This window comes from Cavia porcellus, unplaced genomic scaffold, assembly GCF_034190915.1.
Source record: "Cavia porcellus strain 051 isolate PalLab524CR breed Dunkin Hartley unplaced genomic scaffold, mCavPor4.1 scaffold_5, whole genome shotgun sequence".
Lineage (NCBI taxonomy): Eukaryota > Metazoa > Chordata > Mammalia > Rodentia > Caviidae > Cavia > Cavia porcellus.
This window is the reverse complement of record NW_026947488.1, coordinates 84,995,498-85,022,310: the sequence shown is the minus strand read 5'-3', so window position 1 is coordinate 85,022,310 and position 26,813 is coordinate 84,995,498. Positions and strand designations below refer to the sequence as shown.

The 26,813-nt window shown below is 37.4% G+C and overlaps 1 protein-coding gene and 1 non-coding gene across 4 annotated transcripts in view; one reads left to right on the top strand and one right to left on the bottom strand.

The window, feature by feature from the left end:
- The window catches only part of Schip1 (schwannomin interacting protein 1), a 761,845-nt gene that overhangs the window by 66,200 nt on the left and 668,832 nt on the right, over positions 1 to 26,813 (bottom strand). The window lies entirely within an intron of this gene.
- On the top strand, positions 6,174 to 6,363 carry LOC111753505 (U2 spliceosomal RNA). The gene has a single exon (XR_002788292.1). It is a non-coding gene; the product is annotated as a U2 spliceosomal RNA (small nuclear RNA).

Genomic DNA, 26,813 nt, shown 5'->3' with positions numbered 1-26,813 from the left:
TCTATCTGGGGCATTCAGCGCAGATATGGTGCCCAGCAGCAAAAGCACATGCTTGCCTGTGTAGGTCAGTGGAAACTTTTACTGATGTGGTGCATAAGCTACTGGTGCTTTATTCTGAGGTTTTGAAAATCAAATTTACTTTTCAAAGGACAGAAGTGATCTCTTTAATAGAACTGTCATTAAGACTGAAGCAATCAGACTTTTGGCCCAAATTTTAGATGGCACAAATTTATTAAATAATATGTTGTAAGAAATTTAGCCCAACTTAATCATGTGGGTACTTGATTTGATACTTTGGATGATTTCACGCTTCTGCATGTAGTTCCCAAAATGTTATAAAAAATTAAGGCCTTGTACTCATAACCTTTTTGAATTAAAAATACTTCTAAAAACAATCAGATAGTGTTACTTCTTAGTTCAAATCTCCTGGGTAATTTCCCACAACATTCTGGATGAAATACTGCATCAGAAGCACTGCTACTAATGGGCTTTCCAGTCTTCTTCACACCTCTTAAAATCCTGCTCCCTAAGCACTAAGCCACTGGCAGCCTTTGAGTTTCCTGGAAAAGCCGAATTCAGTCCTGCTCGGGGTGGTGTTTCTCCATCTAGCCCCTCATCCCCGTCACCTGAGCCACTTCTCTCCATTCATGTTGCAGGCCTTTTCTTACCCCTGAACCATAAATAAACAAATCAGGGCTTGCACAGTGCCAGGCAAACAGTGGGTTCCCAACAAACATTTCAAGAATGAATGAATGAATGAATGAATGAATGAACAAATGGAATTCTCAAACAGTTCCTGCACTTCAGGGTCCTGGGTTTTAGGGAAGGAAAGTGCCTGTGACCAGCTGTTATTTATTCAGTAGACCACCAAGGCTAAACTGGCCTTTCTCATCTTAAAACACCTATGTGCCAACTGGCTGACTGCCAGCCTGGAGCTAAGCTGGCATGGCCTTTTGGGCACATTTCCCTCTTCACTGTGAGCTGTGGCTTTGGCAGGCTCTAAGCGCCCCTCCCCCAACTTTGCAGATTTGTCACAGGAGCAGGACTGACTGTGCCAACTGGGCCTGAGGGCAAAATGAAAGCTCTCCAGGTAAAGCTAACACCTGCCAAACTGGGGTGACTAAAGGACTGCACCCAATTTAATGTAAAATTAGTAAAAAGAAAAAAAACTAGCCTCCTGTGCTTTTCTCCTTTCTTAAGTTTTTACCTTAGGTGATTAATTTTTAGTTCTAGGGGATATAGGCTGGCAAAATAAGCAAATGATTTGATATTGCCACCTTCTGTGCCCCCAAAGCTTATTGATAAGCATGCAAGGTCAGAATTCTTATATTAAAGGAATGACACAGTATCCCAACTATTTTTCCAACTAAAAGAATAGGATGCCAAATGACAAGTAGGAAAATAAATTTATATAAGATTGGTACTTTCAAATTTGCCTGCCCACCACAGAAGCATAGGCTGCAGAAAAATGGAAAGGAAAAAAAAATAATAATATATTTGCTTTCTTAGATAGGGGAAAGCAAGTAAACAAAAATGATCACTTAATACAAGAAATAATCTAAAATTTAAATTGTCAGTTTGCGTAACTAATGTCTGAAGGAGAGAAGGAGGGCGTGGCTTGCGTGCCTCTAACGCAAACACTCATGCTCTCTAGGAAATATTTACTGTGCTTCCTAATCATAGCATCATCACTGCAATGTATTCCACATTAAAGAACTACTCAAGTTTCAGTACTCCAGGCATTTACTTGCCAGAGTTGGTGATAAATTAAACCTGGCTCCAGGTCAAGAGTACAGACAGAACCAGTCTGGCAGGGTGGAATGTGGGAAGACCTTGGGAACTCTCCATTTAGCATTAGTCACCTTAATCTGACTTTGATGGCTACACCTTTGCAGGGACTTAGTTTTTCCCAGACTGTGAGTGGAACAAGGCCACTGTGCTGTTTGTATAAATGATGGCCAGCCTGAAACAAATACCTGCCAAGCCCTACCCATGTTATCTGTTCCTGACCCCAAAGCCCTTGATGTATACACGCGAGGAGGTGCACATCTTCTGTGGAAAATGAGAGGGCTCCTGCATCTAGTAAGAAATGTCCTCCAGGGAAGATTCAATGCTTTGGTTGGCATGAATGATAACTTGGTCATGCTTCGCTTGAAGCTAAGAATAACTTCTACATTTTCAACTTATTAATACATAGCAGTAATGACAATAAATGATGAATTCTTATGAAAAGGACACTAGTTCTTCATGTGGAAAAAATTATGATTAAAAATTGGAAGTTCATAAGACTTTAGATGCACTGGATTATTTTCTTATTTAAAAATGACATAGGGTATTTGTCATTATTTTCAAAATACATTTCATCACAGAAATGTTGACACATGAATGGGCTGATAAATCAAATTACCTGACTGTCCCATAGTCATTTTTTATCAGTTGTTTGTTTTTTAAAGGTTGAAATGAGCACAGGGCTGGCTATATACTTGCAGAGCCTTGAGCTAAATACAAATGGAAAACCCTTATTGAAAAATTGTTAAGAATTTTAGGAGGAGTATATAGGTCAGTAGGGGGTCATGTACTTAGCACAGAGCCCTGAATTCAAACCCCAGCAACCCCCCCCACCACCACCACCAAATGATTTTCAAAATGTTAGGAGCAGAGCACTAACCCTGTACCTGCTATGAAGCTTGTCCCATTGGGCAGGTATAGGAGGAGCAGAGATTCAGTCATTAGGAGTCAACTGACAGGTAAAGGATGGAGTAGAAAAAGCATTCCAGACTGAGGGCACTGCTAAGGCAAGGCAGCCAGGGACAGCATGCGTCAGGCAGCTCTGCAGATTGCTTTTATTACAGCACAGCAAAGTGGCGAAGCCTGAGATCAAAGATAAGAGGGGCCCGACACAGTAGGCCTCCATAGGTTAGGCTTTACTTGAAGAAGTCATTAAAGGGTCTGAGAAAAGACATTTGATTGCATAGGCAGGTCGGCAGTTTGGGGAAGGATTTAAAGGGTGCAGACCGGAGAGTAAGGAGACCAGGTGGGAGAAGGTTGGGAGAGATGATAGAGTGTATAGACTCGGGGGGGGCGGTCTGAGATGGGAGGGGACTGATTTGAGATTGAGAAGGTAAAATTAATTATGGGAAATGAAGACGAGGGAGCAATCACGGGGATGTGCTGAGAGCCACCAATGTCATCACAGACAGTACTGGCATAGAGGAGTTAGAGGAAAAGGAGATGATGAGTTGTGAAAACAGTGCACTTAACACAGTTTGCATGATTTATTTTTTGTCTACAAAAATTAAAGGAGTGCCTCAGTTAAATTCAGGGTTTAAAATAAAAGTGGGAAAGGTTTTAGGAGAGGTCATCTCTAATTCATCACAGCACCCTTGTTCATATGGCTGAGACACATCTGCAACACCCTTTTCAATCCATTGGTCCATCCTTCCATGACAGCCGTGTATATGTGAACATAGCACCATGGCCAGTATCAGCCAATGGAGAGTACGTGCACTGGACACCCACATATCTGCCCAACATAAAGCTTGAGAGCCTTTCTTTGAAAGATACAAGTCTTGCATATACCATTCACAGGTATCTTCAAAGTAAATTATACCTTGCCAAATCTGAATAAACAAGACCGCACATATTTTGAGTATCAGAGTCATTGGAAAGTCTTCACTTATCCCCAAGAGACTCTTAACTTAGTTGAATGTCAAATTAGTGCAGATCTTTGATCAGTGGTGATCAACAGAATTCATTTAACATGTGTTAATTGCCCACTGTGTTATGGACCAGGATTTCTTAGTTTAACTCCAATGAGACAGTGGAAAATTGCAGGAGTAGGGGAAATCTGATGGGTTAATCAAGATGATTTGGATTGTATCAAGTAAAAAAAATCCATTTAATTCAGCCTAGCCCAATGTCTTTCACAGAAACCGCCTATCACATGACACCAGTGAACAACCCTGAAATTAAAATATTTCAATCCTCAAAACACTTATTTTTCAAATAATAAACAGAAACTAAAAATCACACAGCCCCAAAGTTGATAAGGGAGGTCTAAAATCAGATCTTCCCTTTGTGGCTTCTAAGTCCCATTCACAGGATCTCAAAGGGAACAATAATTACTAAAGATCAAGGCTGAATTTGGGCTACACATTCACTTTTCAACAGAGTTACTCAACAATATGTGGGCCAGCTAAAGCTTTCTGGGGTGCTCCACATCAAGGCTGACATTTCACCCTTCCCTTCAAAATCTCCCACCACTGACCTTTGCTTTTCTATCTTCTACTAAACATTACTCCATTTATTCTCTTGGAACCATGAGAATAGAATAATTACGGCCTTTAGGCCTTTGTTTTGATGCTCAGAAATCTCAGAGATCACAGGACACAAGAAGCAGGTTCTCAAGTTAGAGATTCAAAGGTAGCACATTTCTCAAAGTGGGCACTGGGAATCAACGGTGGGTACCAGATCAACAACTGTAGGTAGCAAGTCTTTGGAGGAGACGTTGAAAAAAACTGATCCTAAAATGTATATGAAAATATAAAGAACCCAGGAAAGCCAAAGGAATCTTGAAAAAAAGAATGAAGAGAAAGCCTAAACTTCATTATTTCAAAATTTACTATAAAATTACCTTAATTAAAATAGTATGGAATCAGCATAAGGGAAGACAAATAAATCAACAGAATTGTGACCCTAGAAGTTACCTTAACATTTATAGACCTTGATAAAGGAGCATAAGTGATGCAACAGGGTATAGTAAAATGTTTTCAACACATTATAATGGGACAACTGGTTAACTGCATGCACAAAGGGAGATGGGAAATATCACACCATATTAAAGAAATGAACTAAAAACGAAGCATGGACCAAATGCTTCAGTAAGAAAACATGGAAGATACTCGTAATTTTTGACTAGAGAGTTCTTAAGCACTACACCAAAAGCATGATTCATGAAAAAATTTTGAAGAAAATGGACTTCATCAGAACCAAAAGTTTTGTGCCTTTTGTGTTTCAAAAAACATCCATTAAAAATAAAAAGTGAGCTATCATCCGGAGAAAATATACACAAATATTTCTGGTAAAAACATATTTGTATCCAGGATATGTAAGACCTCTTCAAGTGAATAATAAGACAACTCAATTCAAAATGAGCAACAGTTGAAAAGATAGTTCACCAAAGAAGAAATTTGCATGGCTAAAAGCACATGAGAAGACATTCAACATCATTAGTCATAAGAGAAATGCTAATTTAAGATGAGATGCCACTTCATGCCCACTATAGTAGACTCAAATAGACAAAACATTATTGGTAAGCATAGGGAAAACTGGAATGTTCATACACTGCTGGTGGGAATGTAAGACAGTGTAGTCACAGCTTGATCATTTCTTTAAAAATTAAACACAAATTTATCCCATGACCATGCAATTCCTCTCTTAATTATTTACCTGAGAAATGAAGGATATATATATATATATATATATATATATGCACACTGTGACTACATGTATATACATGTGTATATATACATATTCAAAAAATTATTCATGATATCTAAAAAGTGAAAACAATTTATACTTCTATCAACTGGTAAATGGATAAACAAAATGTGGGATAGCCATACAGTGAAATACTATTTACCATTTAGAAGCAATAAACTACTGACATATGCTACAGCATAGATGAGCACAAAAAATAACAGGATAAGTGAAAACAGACAAATGCAAAAGATTAAATGCAATATGATCTCATTTATATGAAATGCTCAGAAAACACAAATCTATAGAGATCAGTGATTGCCTAAGGTTGAAGGGATATTTTTAGGCAATAGAACTAAACTAAATTTAGATTGTATGGTGTTTCCAAAATCCTATACACTTACTAAAAATCACTTGAAGCACAAGAATTTTGTGGTACACAATTATATCTCAATAAAGCTGTTAAGAATCAAAAACTTATTTCCTCACATAACGAGAGAAAATGTGTAGGCCACCAAGTCCAGGCTTGGTACGATGGAGTCTTTTGGTAGTTATTAGAGACCGAGCATTTCTGTCTTTGCCTCAGCTGCCTTAGTGTGTGTTTTTGCTCTGATGGCTACATCTCAATTTCCTTCCCACTAGATCCTTCTTAGCTAACAGAGGAGAAAGAGTAAAGAGCAAAAAAGACACTGACCATTGCTTCTTGGCCTTCTGGATTAGAGTAAGGGCAGTATCTGTTTTTATCAGATTAATATTTAGTATGTCCTCTACCTGAGGACAATATACTAAATGGATTTTTGGAGCAGGGAGGTGGAGTACGAGTTGCTTCATCCACCTCACACACCGACCTAATCTTTCAGGACCTCCAGAAATGGTGTATCTGCTTGGTAGAATATAAACAATAATAATTCACCTATTAATCTGGTGATGTTGTGGATATTTCTATGAAGACCCATCCAATGACTCTTACATGATCATTCTTAACTGCAAGGGAGTCTGGGAAATGTAGGGATGTAGTTCTGCCTCTAATGCAATTAGGGGTTCATTAGTAAGACTGAAGGGAATCGTGGATATTGGGTAAAACAGCTCACAGTCTCTGGAAGAATATTTCCTTTGTTAATGTAAACACAACAGAAACAGCATTATTTGTGTCATACCTCCCATACTGGCTATAAGGCAATGGACCAGAAAATGCTTATTATTAGTGGTTTCTTATTAAAATTAAAAAAGTGTTTAGTAAAAACATAAGAGCTTGAAAGTGGGAGAAATGTTCATCGTTATTCATATTTTTATTTCTAGGACAAAAATTTGCCAGGTGTGGCGGCACACACCTGTAATTCCAGTACTCAGAAGACTGAGTCAGGAGGATCACTGAGTGTTCGAGGACAGCCTGGGCTATATAGCGAGATCTTGTCTCAAAAACAACAACAACAACAACAACAAAAAACAGACAAAAGACCCAAACCTGAGGCCTAGCCAATTTGGTATAGTAGAAAGAGCAGAATTCTTGAATGTGAAATGTCTGGCTATTTCTAAACTTGGCTATACACTTTAATAACTGTATGCCTTGGGTAAAATTCATAATTTAGCTAAGCCTCAAAATCCTCATCTGTGCAAAGAGAATAATACCTGCCTCACGGGCTGTTCAGTGACTTAATAAGACAGCAGGTGTGAAGCACTTGCCTGTGTACTGGTGACAGCACTTTTTCACAATCCAAACTGCACACTTGCATGCACACAACAGGGCTTCACATACCAGCAATAAAGAATGATTTTTGTTTTGTTTTTTGGCCAAAATTAAACAGCTGGCTAGCTGTAGTTTCCCCACATTTCCCAGGCTGATTATTCTTCTCAAGAGAATTCCTAATTAGAGATTATCTCACTCAACACACACGCTAATCTGAGGAAAGGGAGAACAAAACAAGAAAAAGAAGCAAAGAAAACATAAAGATAAAGAGAAACCTAAAAATACATTGTACTTTTGTATCTAAAGCATTATAATCTTCCTAACAGTTGATTCTTTTACAAAATCAGAGAGAGCACTTAGAAAACCATGCCAGCCCAATTTATGCACTCAGCACACTGCAGAAGGCGAGGGCTGTGTCAACTGTTTGTGAAAGCAGGTGTCTGGGTGGTCAGCTGGCAGGAATGCCAGGATGCGCACACTGGGCCACTCTTTATACATCAGTTCGACAAGCCGACATAGGATCTCTCCTATCATTTTCTTCCAGATGCCCAAATGTTGCCTAAAATAGCATTCAAACTGACCAGTTGTGGTGGATTTCAGCTTTTAAGTGGTTTGCCACTATGGAGGATTCTTAAAAGATCTTGGTTAGCACTGAATGAATAAAATTCATATTTTTGCAAGAAAGCTATGCATCTCATAGAAGGACTCCAAAGCAAAATTGTGAAATTTGCCAACTTAAAAGTAGAGCAAATATTTGCTATCTCTCTTCACTGTCCATAAAATCCAAATTGTAACGGTGGCGATCTCAGTAGTAAACAGCATTTGGTTTATCTAAGTAAAAGAAAAGAGCAGGCTGGGGAAATGAACACAGCACTGAGGACACAATTTGTCTTTTCCAGCCATTCTGTATCAGGGACTTAATTTTCTTCCATCTCACGACCTGTCTGATCACTGTGCAACTTACTGGTCGGTTTTCTCCTCTCTGTAAAAGCGGATGGAAGGATGGCGAGAGGTGCCATGCAGGGAGGGCCTCAGTAGGGAGCAGCACAGCTGTCTTCAGCTGCAGCAGCAACAGCTCAGCCTGCCAAACGCAGCAGCTGTCGGGACCTGTACAGCTGCGGCTGCCATTCTTCCCCAGGGCTCCTTCAGACCCCAGATTGAGAAATCCTGTTTGTCCTTGCATGTCCTCCATAACTAATGGCAGTTAATTTCTACCCCGACTTTGTGCACATTTTCTCCTAGCCTGAGACCTGCCTTCCTTCACACTTGAATTAGAAGTCAATTAAAAGCAAGACCAAACAAGAACATATTCTCTTCTCTTGATGGTCACCTTGCACGATAATTATCGCATTCCTACCTTTCTTCTTTTCTTTCTTCACTTCCCATAACCCAAACCCTGGAGCACAGTTAAAGTGCTTTCACTCACATGTGCAGACTAAGTAAGAACTGTATTCAAAAAGTAAAGCTTGGGGCTGGGGATTTAACTCAGCAGCATAAGCACCTGCCTTGCAAGCAGGCAGTCGTGAGTTCGATCCCTGGTACGATAAAAAAACGAAAAAGACAAAAAAAAAGTAAAGCTCACAGTGGCGATGCTTGCTGAAATGATTATAAGAAAATTCTCTGCACAGTGAGTGCTTTCTCTGCGATCCGACCATGTCATGGCTATAACACAGGAGAAAAATGTTTACATCTATATTTTGGGTTGCACGAATACTTCCATATTTGTAGAATATGTAATCGCAACACACAATTGATTGCTTAGTTTTCTTATGGTGAGTAAATCTGATTTTTATAAGCAAAAGCAAATGGTGGGGGTAGAAGGAATGAGCAACAGCTGGTTCTTTACTGACTCACGTCGGTATTCACTAAGCCTGCAGATGCCCAGTGTGGGGCACTGAGTATTCTGCACACAGGGCTTCCCCTCATTTGGAGAGGAGATGCACTTTGGATGATGATATATGGGTGTGAAACAAGGGTTACTCTTAGGATCCGGTAGGTCAGAGGAGTCCTATACACTAGGTTTAGAAGGCTCTTTGGCAGGCTTCATATTAAACTCATTACGCATTGCAATGTTTCTGAAAGTTTTATTTTGTTCACAACCCCCTTGCATATTAGAAGATGGCATGGCTACTGTAACTCTTAAGTGAGAGGCAGTAATTCTGTCTCTGGGTTTTAGATCCAATGCTTTACTCAAGACACTAGAGGTCAGCAGCCCTCCAAAAGTTGTGAATCAGGCCAAGATGTTCACATCTTGGGATGCAGCTGGGGCTGATTCCCAGAACAGGGAATCTAACTGGTACTGTATTTGCTTTCCTGGTCCTACTTTTCCTTTAGTCTCACTTTAACCTCTATTTGGGCATCCTCAGCTCCTCCTGATAGCCCAGGAGCTTGGGGAAGCTGATCTGGAAGAAGGACTTGTGGAGCAGCCCAACTTAATTTTCATTATTCCACCCATGGCTCCACACATTGATTTAAGGATAAAGATGTGGCCCTATTTGGGCAGATAAAACTGAAGCAAAATTTGCTAAGGATGACTGGCTTTTCTGAGAGAGCTTCTGGAAATGCCTATTTATCTCTCCCTGAATGAGGATGAAGGAGCTCAAACCTCTGGATGCGCTTTATCTGGCAACCACCAAGCATTGCAGGATAGGGGAGAGGAGGGCTATAAAATGAAGCTGACTGCAAAAATGGCAGAGAGGTTTGAAAAACGCAATAACAAGTTTTCTAATGAAGTTTTATTGACTCGAAGAAGCAAACAAATTCTGAACCTGCTTCCCGCTCTCCCAGGAGATGCTGTGGATTGAACTTAGGGCCTTGCACATGCTGAGCACAAACTTTACTATTCCCTTGAAGCTTTTGCTAACCAGATTCCACACTGCAAAAGCCGACGGATCTCATTTCTGCAAAGCCAGGTTGAGTCTGTTTTTCTTACTCGTGTCTGGAAGCATCCTAAGTGACACACTGAGGGGACAAAGAAGGAGCTACAATCAAGTTTTGCCTGAGAAATACAAGCAATCTACAAGCTACTACTTACTAAGCTTCATGCCAGCTTACTCTGTGCTGCAGACACCAAAGGTCCTCAGCAAATAATTAAGGGACTTATAGATCCAGAACATTTGATTGAGAAGAATGGGATGGAGAAGATATTGTATTTTCAAGGCCTCTCTCTTTTTATATTGGGCAATGAAGTCCTTCCTAATAAATTGGTTCCATTTTATTCCCCTAAACTCAGTTGTGGAGATATTTTTGAAATATATTGATTGTATATTGATTGAAATCTATTTGAAATGTATTGATTCATTTAAAAATGAATGATTAGATTCTCCTGTATTGCAGGGACCAGCACCAGGCACCAGCCTTTGAAAAACAACAAATAAGGAGAGAATAGGCCTCCTGCTCCAGCTCTTTGGTACCAACCTCCTTCGACTGCTTAGTGTTAAGCAGTCTCTAAGCTCTCCTAATGCTAAACAGCAGTTTCCTTTGGTTCACTAGAATGACATGTTACCTGTAATCAAGTAAAACAGCAATGAGACAGTTAAAGGAACCTGGATATAACTGACCCTCCCTAACAGTGAGTTCTGCATTCATAGACTCAACCGACTGTAGACCAAAAACATCTGAAATGAAATCACACCAGTATTGAACATCTACAGAATGTTTCTTGTCATTATTCCCTAAGGAATATAGTATAACAACTACTTTCATAGCATTTGCATTGTATTAGTAATTAAGAAACTAAGAGATGATTTAAGGGATTTGGGACTATATAAACAATAAAGTATGTGTGATGATGTGGGTAAGTTATACGCACATACTACATCCTGAGCACTTGTGGATCTTGAAATCTGCTGGGAGTCTTGGAACCAGTCCTCCAAGGGTCACAGAGGATGATACAACTCTAGGTGTGGCAGTAAAAATTTACTCCACCTCTCTATTTTCCCTAGATCAATATTCAAAAAGAAATACAAAAAGGGTCCTTGTACTTTCTTATATATTTTTTTAAATGTGAGACCGTACTGATAAAGAAATGGATTTTGGAGTTCATCAGACCTGAGTGCAAACATGGGCACCTCATTTTACTAGTCCTGTGATTTTATCTCTCATCTTCATCTTTAAAACAGGAGAGGATGTAACCTACGTTTTAGGTCGCTCACAAGATTAGGTGTAAGAACATGTGTAATGGTTTGGCATTAAAAAATAGTTGCTAAGGTCACTATTTCAATATCCTTTGGGAGCCAAGAGCACTGTGACTGAAGAAAGCAGAGAAGCGGCCAGCTCCCTGACCATTCCCAGTGTCTATATTTACTTCCCATCTGCGACTAGATTCCCTGGCTGTGTGCTGATGAAAACAGGTTGCAAGAACTTCACAATTCATTTCCATTATGCATCGCGTCTCTCCATGTGGGGAGCTCAGACTTTCAAATGGAAGTCACAGCTTCTGCAAGTAATCACAGGATTAGAGTGACTCATATGACCTAGTTCTTCGGGTAGGTCTTATTTGTAGTGAAGGAGTGTGTAAAGGAGCTACTAAAAAAAAAAAAAAAAAAAAAAAGACCATGGCTATCTTTCTTCCTTGTTAAAGACAGGGTTCCTAAAGATTTTTGTCATTCAGTCAAAATCAGGCGCCCAATGGAAAAGTCTAGGACCTGCATCTACATACCTGTTCCAGGGTTTCTGTCCAAGCAAAGGACACATAGGATATCCTGGAACAGAGAACAGATCAGAAGCACTATTTCTACCCTGAAAGGTTCACTCCCTTTCATTTTTTCTACAGTAAACTTTACTAGGCTCCCAACATCTGTTTCCTCATTTTTTCCTGATTGATTTATTTCCTTATTCCCCCCCACACACACACACATTTTAGCTGGGCATGTTGAGGCTGAGATGAGAGTATATTTTCCAGCATCTTTTACAACTAGGTGTGTGGAATCACAGCCACACCACTAAATTTCAGCAAACTCCATCTAGGAAGAGGTGTAATAAGTGATTACCACGAAGTGTTCCTAAGAGATGGGAGATGTGTTTTCCTCTTCTTTCTTCCTACAGGCTGGGTTACAACATGATAGTAGGTATTTAAGCAGAGAGGCTGGAATCTGAGGCAAGAGGTTTTGTACCGAGAATGACAAAAAGCACAATACAAAACAAAACAAAAAAGAAAAATTTCCAGTCTTCTTGAGGTTGCCTCAGACTCCCGTCCTCCACTTCTTTTATGTGCATGAAAACTAAAATTTTATCTTGTTTGCAGCACTGGTATTTTGAATTTTATGTCACTCACAATTAATTCAAACAGATACTTTACTAATGTCCACTGTTTATGCTTTCCCCATTGATTGGAGGAAATCAATGGGGAAATACTATACTGTTTTTTAACGTGACATGCCACTTACAAATGGGGTTAAGATTCATCAGTCACTTCTACCACACTCCTAAAATCCCACTCACATCCTACAGAATGAATTTCACCCAGAGCATACCATCAGAAAGGTCACCTTTCACACATGAAAAGGAATAGAGATTTTTTTTTAAAGGCACAAAAACTCCTTGTTTATTTCACAGAAAACCCTATCTAAAATCATCGCTTTCTTTCTTTGTTTGGCAATGTTGTAAAACTAAGAGTATTTTCTTTAGTTGCAAGTGACTTAAATCTCTGCAAAGCTTGCTATCGATTAAAAATAAAATAAATTCTTCTTGCAAGCATCAATGAGACACAATGTATTCTAAAGACAGGTCAGCAACGTTGGCAGTCAAACCTAGAGAACTTTGGGGTTTTGTCACTTCCTTGCAAGGTGCCCTTGGCAAGTGACTTATCCCATCAGTTCCAGGTGTTCATCTGGACCAGTGGTGGCTAAGGCATGCATGCCACAGCTGGCTGCTTGTATCATTGAAAACTAAAAGATTCAGCATCACTGGTCTATAAAAATGAAATCTCATGCAGTACCTGTGAAATTAAGAAGTTTCTCCTTATAGAAATATGTACATTGCTCTCAACAGAAACAGGTGTTTTACTAACAAAAGGTCTGTTTTGCTCATTTTTTAAAAATCAGTAGGTGAGATTTTATGTCAGCAGGATTGCATTTTGTTAAGCCTTAGCCCTTAAAATTGACCATAGCATGATAACTATAGTAGCCTTAATTAACAAAAACTTTCTTCAATTGTCAATCAGACTTATAGTAACAGTGATATTATTAATTGTAGCATAATATTTGTTGATATACTGCATGATTATCAGGTGTTAGACACTGCACCAAGTCCTTTATTTTCATTGCTTTATTAAAACCTATGTTTTGTTTTACAGATGTTCTACAGATGTTTTTAAAGTTATTTTTAAGGTTATAAATAAAAATAAAGTGGTAAAGACAGCATGTGTAAAAGTAATGCATAAAATAATAATAATATATATAAATATGAAATTATTATTGATTGGATAACTTCTTTAGGAAGAAAATACCCCAAATTTTAGAAAGCAAAAGAGTCAAGACATTCTAAGCAGTTGAAAATGTTTTTTTTAACAATGTATGTTTAACTTCTGATGTATCCTAAAAGCATATCATGCCAAAATATTTATTAAATTTCTTATCTTAAGTGTGACAATGAAATGTCCATGCAGAATATATTGGTTTTTGTTTTATTTGTTATTTTAAATAGTCCTTATCATTTGATCAAAAAATAAGTATCGGACAATTCTTAAGAAAAATTGAGTAAATACTCATGTGTGCTGTGTAAATATGCATATGCTACATCTATCTATACATTTTTTTTTAGTTATAAATGTTTATTTCCAGAACATGTGTTTGTAAGTTGACTGGAATTCAGAAAACAACATTTACAATAGCATCTTACTTATATTACCATAACTGTGATCATCCCCAACTGAAAAGTCTTCCTCATTTCAAGACAATAACTGTGTCTTATAGTTCATTTTTGTATATAATTTTCCATAATTGTGAGAAAAATCTGCCAATTTCCATTCACTTATTGGATATGAGAGACTAAATTAGGGACCTAAGACAGGGAAATGAAAACAAATAGATGACAAAAGTAGAGGATTTTTTTTTTTTTGCTTTTGTTTTTTGGTTTTGTTGCAGTGCAACCTTGAAAAGAGGTAAAGGACCTATCCAGTTCACAGATGATTAAAACATGCATGTTCAAAAAATGGACTTCATTGATTGGATTCAAAAATAGGAATTTTCACATAAAAATTCAACAATCTGCATTTTCAGCACAGCCACCAAGAGCTGGTCATGTGCAGTGTAGCCAGGTCCCTGTGATGGGCCCACCTTTGCTCTCCACCGCAGGAATCTCCTTTGTTTATCAACCCCCCTGGCTTGCATTTAATGGATATGAATTTGCACATATGAAGTTGAGCTATCTGATCTTGTATGTTTTCATTAGTACATGTTTGCAAAACATAATGACTACATTCCATGTGGAGAGCTGGTACACATACATAACACATATTATTATTTTTTCATCCAATTTCCCTCCCTTCCCTCCATCTCTTGATCAAAGCTTTCCCTTTCCTTGTTTCATATCTTTTATTTTCTCTTTAATCTATTTGTATGTTGTGCTTCTCAAATAAGAGAAACTACATAATATTTAAGCATATGGGTCTGATTTATTTCACTTAATATTATGGTCTCAATTGTACCACAGATAACTCAAGTTTATCCTTCTTTATGGAGACTACTGTTCTATTGTGCATCTCCTTTATCTAGTCATCTGCTGACATACAGGCTGCTTCCAAGATTTAAAAGAAAAATTAAAATTTCATAACAGAATAATAACAGGATAACAACAGTTAATATGTTATCTATCAATGTCTTCAAAGCAGTTCCTCAGAGTCAAGGCAGAGACAAAGACGATATTCTCTCTTACCAAGGAGAAACAAACAGATAATAGAAGACAAAGAGGAAGTAGGAAGAATTTCAAATAATTCCCAAAAATATCTATTCTGTTGCTTCAAAAATATTTTATATGCCTATTTGTTATATTTATACTACTAGGTTCTCTTATTTCATTAAAAAGAACATTTTGTGCTTTAAGACTTAGCTATTATGAATTGTATTGCTATAAACATGGGTATGCATATACGATTGTAATATGAGGTCTTTAACTGTTTTGGAAAGATACCAAGAAAAAGACTGTCTGGGTCAAAAGGAATGTCTATTTTTAGGGTGGGTTTTTTTTTTTTTTTGGAATTTTCATAATGGTTGTACTAGTTTACATTCCTATCAAGGGTGAAAAAGAGTTCCTCTCTACCTCTACCTCCAACCTCTCAGCACTTGCGATTTTTTGATGAGAGCCCTTCTTTCTGGAGTAATGTAGAATCTCAGTGTTGTTTTAATGTGCATTTTTCTAATGGCCAGTGATATTGAATCTTTTTTCCATGTATTTATTGGCCATTTGCACTTTTTAGAAGTGTGTATTCATTTCACTTACATATTTTTAATTGATTCTTTATTTGGAGGAAGGTCTAGCATTTTTTGGTTCTTTATATAGTCTAGATACTAGTTTTTTGTCCAAAGAACAGCTAGTAACTTTTTTCTCATTATGTACACTATCTTGTTACTGTTAGTTGTTTTTTTATTTCTGTGAAAGCTTTTTAATTTGATATGATCTCATTTGTTGACTCTTGTTATTTCTTGTGCAACTGGAGTTCTATTCATAAATTAATTGCATATGCCTATGCCATTGAGTTTTACCTATTTTATCTTGCAGCAGGTTGTGTTTCTGTTTTAATATTTAGATCTACTTTGATTTTAATGCAGCAAATGGTGACAGATAGGAGTCCAACTTCAGTCTTCTGCATGTGGATAGTCAGTTTTGCCAGTATCATTTGTTAAACAGGTTATCTTTCCTACAGCATGTTTTTGGTCCCTTTTCCAAAAAATAGATACTAGAATGTTGTACATATTTTTCTTTGTGAAAGAATGAAAGCTATTGTAATTGCATGTCATAGGTCGATAATACAAAGCAAAGATCTGGCATGGTCTGGTTTCCCTTCTGTCACTGGGAGCTCCCACAGTCCACCAATTGGCAAAAGCCACATGTGGAGAATCATCCTCATATAGGCACACAGCATCAATTGCCACAGAGGTTGGAGTTCCTCAGACCTAATGGTCTTATTGTCAAGTTCACCTTCTAGTGTCAGGTACCATCTGGGCAACATAAAACTAATAATGATATTCTCTCCATGTAGGTGTCTGAGTTTGTGACCTTGACCTCAGTCTTTTTTTGCTTTTCTTACTGGGGAGAGGCAGGTCTCCAAGAGGAGCTTCTAGGACAGATTCAAAGACTCTAGCTCTTGGGATACAGGCATGCTGTCATCAGTTCAGAGATACACCCAAAAGGCCCATGCCTAATGGAAGCTAGCCTGAGAAACATCTGCTCATCTACACGTGACCTCTTATTTTAAAAGTGGGCTCAGGGATGTGGGAATCAAATTCATCATAAAACCAGTGCAATGTCTATGTGATGGTTAATGTTGACTGGAACTTGATTGGCTTGAGAGACACTTAGGGATTAGTATGGCACTCTTTTGGATATGTCTGGGTGGGTCATGGAGGTATGACCTTGGGGACCACATCTGGTCCCTGATCCCTTCCTCTGGCTCTTCCATTGCTTTCTGCTTCCTGGATACCATAAAGGTGAGCAGCTTTTCTCTGCCAGGCTCCTCCACCATGACATTTCTGCCTTGGAGCCAGCCAACCATAGATTGAAACCTGTGAAACTGTGAGCCAAAATAAATCTCTTCTCCTATAAGTTGTGTATGGCAGGCATTTTGTCCCAGCAATGGAAACATGACTCATATAATTTGTTTCATTTATATGCATGGATTAATTATGTCGTTGATTAAATGCAGCTACATTGAAGTAGGGACTTCATTCACTATTGCATTTTGGGGAGTTAAAACAGTGCACGGCACATACCAAGTGGCCAATAATATGTATGGAATAAATGAATGAATCAGAGCACCACTCTCTTCTATTAGAACCCTCCTCTTTTGAAGATGGGGGCCTCCATTGTCTCTTACTTAAAAGATTTTAACTGAAAGCCCAACTGAATCCCAAGTTTTGGTGTATCTTCTCCTTAGATCCAATCTCTATCTTGATTAGTCTCTCTAGGCTTAAAATCTATCATTTCATTTCACTTCAAATGCTGTAATAGGTGTGCTGAGAGTTCTACCCCATGGTGCAGCCTCCATGAGTCACTCTGAGCCTGGTAGAACCCCTCCCAGCATCCCTCATCACTGGAGGACGCTTGAGAAGGGCTTTCCTGGCCTAGTTGGGACATGCTGGACCTCAGGTGACTGGGAGTCACCTGGTAAGGGCTATATAATGACCTCCACTCAAATGGGAAAACTCTCTGCAGTAGAAATAGACATTCTTAATCCAAGAAACAATTAAGACCTTGCCTTCAGCTTCCCAAAGGGAATATAGGAAAATGACAAAATGGAAAAGCAAAATGCAATCTCAAACCACACACCCATCCCAAGCAAGCCTAGGAGACATGGACATAGAAGAAAATGTAAACCATGTAAACTTGAAACTCCTGAAATGATAGCAACTGAAGTAAAGAAACAACTCTGGGAAGCTATAAAAGAACTCAGATCAGACAATCTCCCAGGTAAAAGAAGAAATGATAAATGTAATGAAAGAAATGCTGAACACATCTAAAGAAGACATAGTTTAAAAATTAGAGGAACAATGCAAAAAGTTGGAAACCTTGAATGAACAATTAAGAAATAAGCAGAATGCATGAAACAGATACAAAGAGATATACAGAAAATCAAAAATTCCATCAAAAGTTGATAAAAACACCTCAATGAAAGTGACGATAGACTTTCAGACCTCAAAGACAAGACTGCAGCTAGTGCACAGGAAAAGAAAGATCTTTTTAAAATAGCAAGGAATCAGGAAATAACAATTGAACAGCTGCAATATGTTGCAAAGAAATATCAACATAAGATTGATAGGTATGAATGAAAAGAAAGGTGACAACACAAACAGTATCAAAAGACTATTTACAGAAGTAATAGCTGAAAATTTCCCAAACATGAGAATGGAAATTGACATCCAAATAAATGAAGCATATAGAACTCCAAATAACCATAAACAAAATAAAACTACACACAGATATATAATAATCACATCCCAGAAATCCAACACAAGAATAGAATACTAAAAGCTGTCAGAGAGAAAAGACAGATCATCTATAAAGGAAAGCCTATCAGAATCACAGCACACTTCTCAACACAAACGATGAAGTCAAGAAGAGCATGGAGTAAAGTATTTCAGATCCTAAAGGAAAACAACTTCCAACCCAGACTGATGTACCCTGAAAACTGTCCTTCAAAACTGATGGAGAAATACGATACTTCCAAAACAAAGAACAGCTGAAGAAATTCATGACCATCAAACCAACCCTACAAAGAATACTGAAAGACATTCTAGATAGACATAGGAAAAACACACTAGGCAAGGCAAACAATTAAATATAGGGGAAAGGTAAAGAGACAACAGGAGAAAGATAACATGACAAAAATAAACCAGTATATATCAGTTATAACCATTAATGTAAGTAGCCTCAATTCACCAATTAAAAGAAACAGACTGGCAGAATAGATCAAGAAACAACATTCAACCATATGCTGTATACAGGAAACCATGTAATCCAAAAGGAAACTACACACTGAAAGTCAAAGAATGGAAAACCATACTTCATGCAACAGGAACCCCCCCAAAAAGCAGGCATAGCTATTCTGTTTGTAGACAATGTGAACTTCAAACCAAGAATGATCAAAAGAGATAAAGAAGGTCACTATATACTAGTTAGGGGAAAACTTCAAGAGGAAGAGATAACAATCTTAAATATATATGCACCAAGTTTGGGAGCACCCAGTTATACAAAACAAACATTAAAAGGAATGAAAAATCAAATAAACAATAACAGAATCATAATGGGAAACCTTAACACCCCACTGACACAACAAGACAGATCAACTAGACAGAAAATCAGCAAAGAAATAACAGATCTCAATCACACTTGTGAACAAATGGACTTAGTGGACATGTACAGAGTGTTCAAACCCAAAACATCAAAACACAAATTCTTCTAAGCAGCACATGGAACATTGTCTAAAATAGACTATATACTAGCCCACAGAACATGCTTAAGTAAATGCAAAAGAATTGAAATTATCCCGTGCATGTTATCAGATCATAGTGCCATGAAACTAGAAATTAATGACAAAAGGAATTGCAAAATCTCCACAAATACATAGAAATTAAGTAACATACTCCTGAGCAATCAGTGGCTCAGAGAGGAAATTAAAGAAGAAATTAAATGATATCTACAAGCAAATGAAAATACAAATAAAACATACTTATTGGAACCTGTGGGATGCAATGAAAGAAGTCCTCAGAGGAAAATTTGTTGCGGTGAATTCCCACATCATGAATAAACAAACACAAATAAACAACCTGATGCTGTGCCTCAAACATCTAGAAAAAGAAGAGCAAGTCAAGCTCAAAGCCAAAAGAGGGGAGAAAATTATAAAGATCAGAGCAGAAATCAATGCAGTAGAGACTAAGAAAATGATACAAAGAATCAATGAATCAAAGAGTCAGTTCTTTCAAAGAATAAATAAAATTGATAAGTCCCTAGGCAACCTTATTTTTAAAAGAAAAAACTCAAATTCATGCAATAAGGAATGAAAAGGGTGAAATCACTACAGACCCTGTAGAAATACAGAAGATCATCAATAACTGCTTCGTAAACCTCAACTCTCATAGGTTTGATAACACAGAAGAAATGGACAGATTCCTAGAAACACATGAAGCACCAAAGCTGGATCAAGATGTAAAACTGGGGGCTGGGGGTTTAGCTCAGCGGCATAAGCACCTGCCTTGCAAGCAGGCGTTCGTGAGTTCGATCCCCGGTACCGATAAAAATGAAAAAAATTGGGACTGGGGATTTAGCTCAGCGGCATAAGCACCTGCCTTGCAAGCAGGTGGTCATGAGTTTGATCCCCGATACCAATAAAAAAAAATATATAAAAAAAAAAAAGATGTAAAACTGATGAATAACCCAACTTCAATTAATGAAATTGAAAATGTAATTAAAACCTTACCAATAAAGAAAAGCCCAAATTCTGATAGATTCACCACGCAATTCTACCAGAAATTCAAAAACACTTAATGTCGACACTCTGCAAAGTCTTCAATGAAATTGAAAGGGAAGCAATTCTCCCTAACTAATTTCTGGAAGTAAGCATTACTCTAATACCAAAACCAGAGAAAGACCCAACCAAAAAGAAAAGAATTACAGACCAATCTCCCTAATGAACATAGATGCAAACATTCTCAATAAAATACTGGCAAGTAGAGTGCAACAATTTATCAAGAAGATTATATACCATGACCAAGTGGGATTCATCCCAGGAATGTAGCATAGTTCAATATACACAAATCAATAGATGTAATCCTCCATATCAATAGAGCCAAAACTAAGAATCACATGATTATTTTTATATATGCAGGAAAAGCTTTTGATAAGGTCCAATACTCATTCATGATAAGAATCTTACAGAAAATCAAAATACATGGTCTTTACCTCAATATGATAAAAGCCATCTATGACAAATCAATAGCCAGCACCATATTAAATGGCCAAAAACTGGAAGCTTTTACTGCAAAATCAGGAACAAGACAAGGATGTCCATTATCACCACTCCTATTCAATATAGTGCTGGAAATAATAGCCAGAGAAATTAGACCAGAAACAAAAGGAGTAAGGATAGGAAAAGAAGAAGTTAAATTATCATTATTTGCAGATGACATGATACTCTACATAGAAGATCCCCAAAACTCCACTGAAAGACTCATAGGTATAATAAATAAATTCAGTAATGTAGCTGGATACAGAGTCAACACTCAAAAACCAATAGCATTTCTATATACAAACAACAAACTCACAGAGAGAGAAACAAGAGAAGCCACATCCTTCATAATAGCATTCAAAAAAATTGAAATACTTAGGAATCAATCTAACAAAAGAAGTAAAGGATCTATTCAGTGAAAATTATAATACCCTAAAAAAAGAAACTAAAGAGGATCTCAGAAAATAGCAAAACATTCCTTATTCATGGTTAGGAAGAACAAATATTGTGAAAATGGCCATTCTCCCAAAATTGTTGTACAGATTTAATGTATTCCCAATCAAAATACCACTAGCATATCTCACAGATCTAGAGAAATTATCCCTAAAATTCATCTGGAACCAGAAAAGCCCTACAACAGCAAAGGTAATTCTGGGCAACAAAGGCAAGTTTGGTGGCACCACAATCCCTGACTTGAAGTATACTACAAAACAACTGTAATAAAATCAGCATGGTAGTACTGGAATAAAAACAGATCTGAAGATCAATGGAATAGATTAGAAGATATAACTACAATTACAAACACACTCAGCCACTTTATCTTTGACAAAGGGGCCAAACACATTCACTGAAAGAAAGACATTCTCTTTAATAAACGGTGCTGGAATAACTGGCTCTCCATATGCCGAAAACTAAAACTAGACCCACACCCATCACCGTGTATTAAACCAAAGTCAAAATGGATTAAAGATCTAAATATTAAAATAGAAACACTAAATCTGTTGGAAGACAAAGTAGGTAGAAATCTTGAAGAGATGGAGCTAGGCAGAGAATTCATGAAAAAAAATCAAACTGCATAGGAAATACTTCCTAGAATCAATAACTGGGATCTCATCTTATTAAAAAGTTTTTGCATGTTGAAAGAAATCTCCAACAGAGTAAAAAGGAAACCCATGATTTTGAAAAAATCTTAGTCAATGGTCCTTCAGACAAAAGACTTCCGTCTAGAACATATAAAGAATTAAAAAAAAAAAATCAGATCCCCAAAATTCAAAGACCCAATCCAAAAATGGGCATCTGAGATGAATACATAGTTCTCAGATGAAGAAATACAAATGGCATATAAATACATTTAAAAATGTCATCATTAGTCATTAGAGAAATGAAAATTAAAACAACACTGTGATTCCATCTCACTCCAGAAAGAATGACCAAGATCAAGTAAACTACCAACAACAAATGCTAGAGAGGCTGTGGGGAAAAAGGAACTCTTCTGTACTGATGGTGGGAGTGTAGACTGGTACAATCACTGTGGAGGTCAGTCTGGAGGTTCCTCAAAAAGCTAGGATTGGAAGTCTCATTTGACCCAGCTATTCCACTTCTGGGCATATTCCCAGAAGAACTGAAAACATCATATCACAGTGATATATGCACACCTATGATTATAGCAGCACAATCTGTAACAGCCAGATATTGGCAACAATCTAAATGCCCATCAACTGAGGAATGGATAAAAAAGATTTGGAACTTTTATACAATGGAGTAGTAATACTCAGCTATAAAGATAGATCACACTGAAATTTTTATAGGTAAATGGATGCAAGTAGAGTCCATACTCATAAGTGAAATAAATGAAACTCACATGTGTAAATACCATATTGTCTGTTTAGTGTAAGAAATGGTAAGAGTACAATAAGATACAAAATCCTCACTAAATACTGTGCAAGGGTAAGAATCTGCTCAAAGGGGAAAAAATAATATCTCAAGGAAAAGCAGGAGGAAAACAGGAAGGGAAAAGAAAAAACATCTAAATTTGTATAAATACATTTAAGATAGCTAAGACGATTATGCTACAAATTCTATTAGTTCTTGGGATAAAACAGTTAACATTCATAGAATTGGGTCAATTTTGCATGTTTGTATCTGGTGATTCCAGGAACTCTTTTGAAGATCATTAGGTAAAATAACAACCTTAGTTATGTTCCTACCACCTTGTTTTGAAGGCCTACATCATCATTGTTTTGGGCTCCTTGCTATTGTTATTTGTCTTTTTTGTTTCTTGTTTTTCTAGTAATTTGTTTTGTTTTGTTTTTCCCTCTAATACAGAAAGGATAGATGTACATGTAGAGGCTCATACATGCCTAGAACTTCTCCTAAACAGTTAATGAGAATCAATTGTATTATACATGATAATATGAACTTTGAAGAAAAAAAGACACTATGGTATCCATTGTTGATTTCTTATCATCATGCTGTGAAATCCAGTAATGACTTTGTTCCTTGTTTAGTGTGGTTTGCGTCTGTTTTGTATTACTTAATTTCAACATACAAGAAGGTATGGACAGCTATTTTGAAGAAAACAAGAGACACTATGGTAGCCATTGTTAATTTCCCTATTGTCTGGTTTTCAAGGCCTGTAATGTCTTCATTACACTTTTCTGATCAGTTTTATACTATTTTGCTTTGTATGAATTCATTGTGTGTGAAGATATGGACAATTATTAGAAGAAAACAAGAGACATTATGGTTGCCAATTTTGATCCCCTGCTGTCACTTTGAAATCTGTGTCAATTACATTGTTTTCTTCTGATCTGCTTTGTTCTGTTTTGTCATGGCCTGTTTTACCCTCTTTTTTAAAAAATGCTGCAATAAGTTTCTCATTTTTCTAAGTTTTAATTCCAGAATTTCTTGTGTGGCTGAAAATGCCCTTTTGATCTGGTCCCAACCAGTCTCTTCACATCCAAGCTGGCCTTTCTGATGAACTTCTCTGTGTGCCCAGCTCTGCTTTCCATTCCTCATTCGACCACATGGCAAACCCCTTATTCATCCCATAAATCTCATTCGGCGCCCTCGGTGTTCTCTTATCGCCGTCCTTCATTCCCTCACATGGTGCTTGCTGTGCCTATTTGCAGCACCTGTTGGACTGTCTGTTCGCTAGCCAGTTAACTCTGCCAGGCTTGTCTGCTTGTGACGCCAGCACCTTCCTGAAGGAGACTGCAAAGAAACTATTACCGGATAAACATATTTTATTTTGTGCCAAGTTGAATGCCCCTGTTTTTGCAATCCTTCATTCTATGATTTCATACATGAAAATGCAGCTTTGAGGCGTTTGTAATTTGCTTAGGGTTAGGATTTGTGAATCCCAGAGTCTGCTTTCTTACCACTGCAGCAAGTGGTAGCACTTCTCTTTCCTTTTCCCTTACAGAAGCCAAGGCAGCATGCCTATGCCCACCTGAGTGCCCTCCCAAGTGCTGCATCAAGTAACTGGGAAGAAAGACTGCCTGAGGAGATGGAATTTGCTGGTGGCTACTTGAGACTGCACACCCAAATATGAACAAAGCTTCTTGAATAGCAGACTAAAGGAATGTAGGTCAAATAAGTGTCCTGCCAGTGTCTCCCAGCATTACCCAATGGTCCTCATTTGCATATGTGAGGCCAAAAGTGAGAGGTGGAAAATTCCAGAAGTTTTGCTACTGTCACTAAAAACAAAAGCTCAAAATCAAGAAAGGATTTTAAGCTTTTTGTTTTGTTTTATTTATTTATTTATTTGTGGTGCTGGGGATCAAACTCAGGGCATTGTGCATACAAAGCAAGAATTCTACCACTGAACCACATCCCCAGACCCTAAAATCACTTTCTGTTTTAGCTCATGATCATTCAAGTTCAAAATGTCAGATTTATTAATTTATTCACAGTCAACCAGATACAGAAAACTATAATAAGTCTCTGGAAAAATAAGGCTTGTTTGACTGTTACAAAAACAGAATAAATGATGATTTAGATGAAGGAAAGTAACATTCATTGTGAACCAGGCACACACATCATTCTTTAAATCTTATAATAAGTGTTTTATGAATATCTTCAAGGTACAGATGCAGAAATCACAGCACAAAGGAATTAAGTATTTTGCTCAAAGTCAGACAGGAAGAAGGGGCTGACAGGATTAGAATCCAACACAGCTGTTTCCAAAATCTGCTTTTATTTATAATGCAATGCCAACTTTCTAATTCACACAATAAAAACATAAATGATACTTTCTAATCACTGATTCTCATTTTTGCAAAAGAATTTACTTCAAAAAGTAACACAGATTTAATTAGTTTAACTACTTACCAGTTCAATTATTTAAATACAAGGTGGGCAAAAATTTTTTGTTACTTTTTATAAGATAATGTAAGAGAAAATGTAAAATCGACAATTTTATCAAATTTATTCAATACAAGAATTCACTGGCTGAAATGACACCTGTAAACAAACTCACTACGTGAGTGAGTAACACTCAGGGTAACCTACTAGGTAGTTAACAAAATTTTAATACTAATTTGTAGCCTATAAATGCATTGTTTACAATCAAACAATTTACAAAGATGACATTATGCTTAATTCCTCTGTAAATGGAACAATGGAACGGAACAAAGAAACATTCCTTGGAGGAAAAATCTGAAGGCTAGATTAAGAAGTTACAAGTTAGTATAGAAGTCCCAAATTTTAACTTAAGAGAACAAGGGTCTCTCTCAAAACAGTTAATAAAATCGTCTTACCATGTCCTGCTGAATACAACATGGAGGAAAAAAAGAAATGTTCAGGTTAGAAACATGAAGTGACCGTACCAATTTACCCACACAAGGATGCAGAAGTGAGTGGACCTTCAGACTCCCACTTATTCACAGGCAATTAAAAGAAAAGAAAAGTCTTCTTGTTAAGAGTAATCACAAAGGGTTTGAGTTTGAATGAGTAGATATGAATCTGTTAGGCAACAGAGATGCCAAGACCAAACACAACAGTAAAAGCCAATTAGTCATGGAAAATGAAGTAATTCAGAAGCTGGCCATTGAAGACCATGTTCTAACTAAATGACATCATGTAGAACAAAGACACTGTGGTGCTCCTCCAGAAACTCTTCCCTAGCTGATAGACAGAGTATAGGGTCTTAATTTTTATCTTCCTTTCATGATTTTTGGCCATAAGACTAAGATTTTTACTTCATTTCTTCATAATCCAATAAGGCTTCTTTATTACTAAAGTACTTAATATATCAGTACTTTGCTTTAGAACAATACTTCTCAGTTTTCTGCATGCAATTTATATTCCAGATGAAAATTCCAAACTTCTGGCATCTGTTAGAGTCATTACCTAACAAGAGGGAGTCACAGCCATGTTCTCCTCATTATCTGCAGGTGTCATTGCCCGTTATACTGTTTTGATGTCCCTGCTTTCCTCTGGGGAATCTGGGAAAGATGGGTGGTATATGACCACTGTTCTTGGCAGCTCTCCTTTATATAGAACAGCTCATCTCAGAATTCCAACCAGTTCTTCTTACTAATGCAGAAGTGCAGACTCCTCCCCCACTCTGAAATGCTCCTCCAACCCACCTTCACACACAGACCACCTCTCACAAGGTTCTGATGGTCCCACATAGTTTATGACTAGTGTATCTACCATCCTCCCTTCCACCAACAATCATCATCTTAGTTCAGGAGTATCTTCAATGAGGGTATGTATCATCTCCCTTCTGGAATATACCCTCACCACAACCAGACCCCATGCTCGCCCTTGAAAACCTCCTTCATTCCATTTTCTACACTACTAAGAGAGATCTTTCTGAAAACCCAAATCTGACTTTCAGTAGCTCTGCCTAATCCAAAACCTCAGCATGACACATAGACCTTTAATTTGTCTTTTTCCCTACATTTTTTTCTACATTCTTATCTCTGTAGCCTCACATTCAAGAGGTTTGCTTCTTTTAAAATGCAGATTTCACTGGGCATG